Below are 4,000 nucleotides of genomic sequence, written 5' to 3'. Positions count from 1 at the left end.
AGGACAAAATTTTCAAATGGAAGACACTTTTTTAAAAAAAAAATGGAGGACATGCGAAAAAATGTGCTGATTTTTTAAAAAAATGTTAATATAAATGCATGTTTCTGAGGCTTCTATAGACAATTGCCCCCCAAAGGTCCTGGTGGCAATCGGTGGCAGGACTGGGCAGGGGCCGGTCCCAAGGCCTTGCCGGGCCGCATCCGGCCCACGGGCTGCAGGTTGCCTACCCCTGATCTAGAAACTATACTTTTATGGATGCAGCCTAAAATTACATTGGCCTTTTTAGCTGCCGCATCACGCTGTTGACTCATGTTCAACTTGTGGTCTACTTGGACTCCTAGATCCCTTTCACATGTATAAGTCTCTTGTTCAACCAGGTGTCCGACTGGTTCGACTGTATCAAGCAATGGAAGGTGTCATCTCTCTCTTTTCTTTGTCTTCTTTTCTTTCCAGGGATGAATACAGGAGCGACTGGGCACCCCATCAGCGTGACACCCCTTAACCGATGTTACCCCAACCCTTGCTTCCCTGGGGTCACCTGCACCGATACGCCCACCGGCTTCCGCTGCGGCGCTTGTCCTCTGGGCTACACTGGCAACGGGACTCACTGCACGGACATTAATGAGGTCAGGATGGCCTTCCGATGGGCAAATAATACCTGTGGGCTCTTTTTCTGAAAACAAAAGACTCTCTGCTGCATGTTCCTCCCTTCCCACAGTAGCCTGGGTGAGACATAAAACACACACGTCCCTAAAGTTACAGTTGGCTTGGATAAATAAAATGGAGTTATCGCACGGGACGGATCCCGTACAGAAACTGGATTTAACAGGGGGAAAAAGTAGTTTTTCAAACAACATTAGTGTTAATGAGAGTTAACGCGGCATTAACCTGAACGGAAACTAGACAAAACCCGCTCCTTTTTTACTTTTGGAAAATCCCAAAAGTAAAAAAGGAGGGTTTTGTCTACTTTCTCTTTGTGTTAATGTTGCATTAACTCTGTGGTGTGTAAAAAATGACCCACCTTTGCAGGTATTTTTAATGGTTTTTAAATCTTGTTTCTTGTTTTTAAGTCTTGCTTTCATATTTTATTCATAACATTTATAACATACAAATCAAACATAGCACATTGTATTATTTACATACTAGTCATTTCTAGTAGTTAGTTATATTCGTAAGAATAAAAACCTTCTACATTCATAATGGATGAAAACCAATTCCTTTCTTTTAACACTCAAGTTCGTTATTTTCTTTTTACCTTGCGTCGTATTTAAATCGCACTAAATCAACAGCAATCTTGACTTTTCAAAACGTTTTTTCCGTGGATCTGCTTCTTACAAAGTTACAATAGAATCACTCAAAGTTACTTTTACCGAGTTACTAAAATTTTAGTATAACAATCAAAGATAAGGTTATTGGGGGGGGGGAACCCAAGTCATAAGCTTATATCGCATTGTTGACAGTCTTCTTGTAAATGTTCATTCCCCATTCATTGCAAGGCACTATGTATGCATACATTATATTTCCCTTACACTTTCTCTCTCTCTCTCTCTCTCTCTTTCTTTCTTTCTTTCTTTCATTCGTTGCAGTGTACAGCAAATCCCTGCTTCCCTAGAGTCCAGTGTGTCAACACATCGCCTGGTTTTCGGTGCGAGAGATGCCCGCCTGGTTATACCGGGCCAGTACATGAAGGAGTGGGCTTAGCCTTTGCCAGAGCTAACAAGCAGGTAACTACTAGGAGGATCTGGGAAGGAGGTGTTTGCTGTGATCACTTAATAATTACTTTGTGTTAAAAAAGGTCTCTTTTTTGAGATTTTATAAAATATATGTGGATTACATTCTTGACGGATAGTGCACCAAAGAGTGCACTTCAATGCACCCCAGCAGTGTTCAGTTAACTCCGAGGAACTATCAAGAGAATTAAGGCAGGGTTGCAGAAGGAAACAGATTGGAAAGGCAGGCAGCTTGGCATTGCGTTAAACGGGGAAATTTATTTAGTTGTATGCTTTTTTTTCATTTCGATTGTGCCTTTCTCTCAAGGAGTCCAAAGCAGAATATATGGGTTCTCCGTGTTTTAGAAACCTGACAACAACCCTATCAAGTAGGTGATGGTGACAGAAAGAAAGAGAGTGACTGGCCCATGATCACACAGTGAAGTTAGCAGTCCAGTGCAGATATGAACTTGCATCTCCTCCATCCATAAGGGTCATTCACACTTACTTTTTTGAATAAAGAGATTCGTGTCTCCGCACCGATTCAGAACTGATTCAGAACGGTTCCATGTTCCCACTACGTTTGCCGCGATCGAATCTCTCCATGCCATTTTAACCCTGTGGCTGTTCACATTTGCCACTGTATCGGTTTAAAATGGAGGTGCCTCCATTTCCGGGAATGATGTAGTGCAATCCGAATCAATTTGGTAGTGTACTAATAGTAGCGAAGATGCGGATCATTGCTGCTCTTTAAAAAAGAACCGCTAAGAGGTCTGGTGCCAAATGTACCAGTTTAAGTGGACTTTTTGGCATTCCCCCCCCCCCCCCCCCGAAACTGCATCAGTTGTGGTCAGGGCGAGTGTGAGTGTCATGGAAATAAACCAGTTTGTTTCCATAGTATGAATGGCCCCATAGTTTAACACTCTAAGTACAAGTTGGACTGCTGGTCCTCTATTTAGGGACATTATGTTGCTCAGTTGTTCTCGTAAGACAGACTGGGGCGCATGCTAAAAGATTTCAATCTAACCCAGTATTACTCAGTCGGATCAGCAGGAACTATTATCAGTTTCTTCAGAGCTTGGAAGCATTACATTTTTGGACTACAATTCTCAGTCTCCTGGACGATTGTGAGAATCCTGATAGCTGTTCCTGGTGGGGCTTGGCTGCAGACCCTTGACCACTTGTCCTCCCTGTTATTCCAAAGACTAGAGTAGATGGTCAGGGGGAAACCTTCTATAAAAAGAATGGGACAGGTTTTACACTTTCTCCAAGGGGAGCATGGGGTAAGAGTAGTGGATGGAATGTTTCAAAAAGAGAACCTTTTCCAAACCTTTTTGTTCTCATTTAACCCCAATTGCCTTCAAGTTAACTCTGACTAATGGTGACCTTATGGATGAAGAATGCGAAACCCTGTGAAACAGTGGTTCCCAACCTGTGGGTTGGAACTCCTTTGGGGGTTGAACGACCCTTTCACAGGGGTCGCCTATGACCATCGGAAAACATATTTGCATGCAGCAATGAAAATAATTGTATGGTTGGGGGTCACCACAACATGAGAAACTGTATTAAAGGGTTGTGGGATTAGGAAGGTTGAGAACCACTGCTGTGGAATGAGAAATTTCTAAGACCCCAGTTATCAAGTCTTCCAAATTCGGGTCTTCCAGACTCAGGGTGGCTGTGTCTTCCTTGAATGAGTCAATCCAAGCTTCCAGGATTAGATCCTAATAGAAACCAAACAGAGAGGGAAACTCAGGCCCAAGAACTAAATTTGGCCTCCTGCAGCATCAGTTGTGGCCCTTTAGATGGGTGGGTTCTTTTCCTTTCTAAAAGGCGTAACTATCTTCCCTGAGGCTTAGCTTCTTGCCTTGAAGAGTTTGAAAATAAAATATGGGCTTTTGGCTTCAGCTTTTTTGTCTTTGACTCCATCCACTACTGGGATGTGGCCCATGAGAACTTTTCTGAAACTGAATCCTGCCGCTGTGGAGGTGTAAAGAGGTCCCCCACCTTGAATTTGAGTGTAGATGCTAAGGGTTGGGACTAGGAGCATCTGCATAGAAACCCTTGTGTACTATACCACTGAGCTAGAGACTGTGTACCCCAAATGTGGGTCATCAACAGTTGCGAAGCACACAAGATTTCTCTCCATTCTCATGTGTCCTTTTTTCTCCCGCAATCAGGTTTGTAATGACATCAATGAATGCGAATCGGGAACAGCCAGAGCCTGTGTTCCAAATTCCATCTGCATCAACACCCGGGTAATAGTCCAGTGCACACGTTTTCTCCATCTTCTA

General features: G+C 43.2%; 1 long non-coding RNA gene across 1 annotated transcript; it reads left to right on the top strand.

The window, feature by feature from the left end:
• Positions 1–459: 459 nt before the first annotated feature.
• Positions 460–3,965, top strand: LOC121916392. The gene is made up of 3 exons (XR_006100858.1): positions 460–626; positions 1,587–1,724; positions 3,887–3,965. It is a non-coding gene; the product is annotated as an uncharacterized LOC121916392 (long non-coding RNA).
• The last annotated feature ends 35 nt before the right edge of the window (positions 3,966–4,000 follow it).

This window comes from Sceloporus undulatus, chromosome 10 (genome assembly GCF_019175285.1).
Source record: "Sceloporus undulatus isolate JIND9_A2432 ecotype Alabama chromosome 10, SceUnd_v1.1, whole genome shotgun sequence".
Lineage (NCBI taxonomy): Eukaryota > Metazoa > Chordata > Lepidosauria > Squamata > Phrynosomatidae > Sceloporus > Sceloporus undulatus.
The sequence above is the reverse complement of the archived record's forward strand: the minus strand, read 5'-3'. Positions and strand labels throughout refer to the sequence as shown.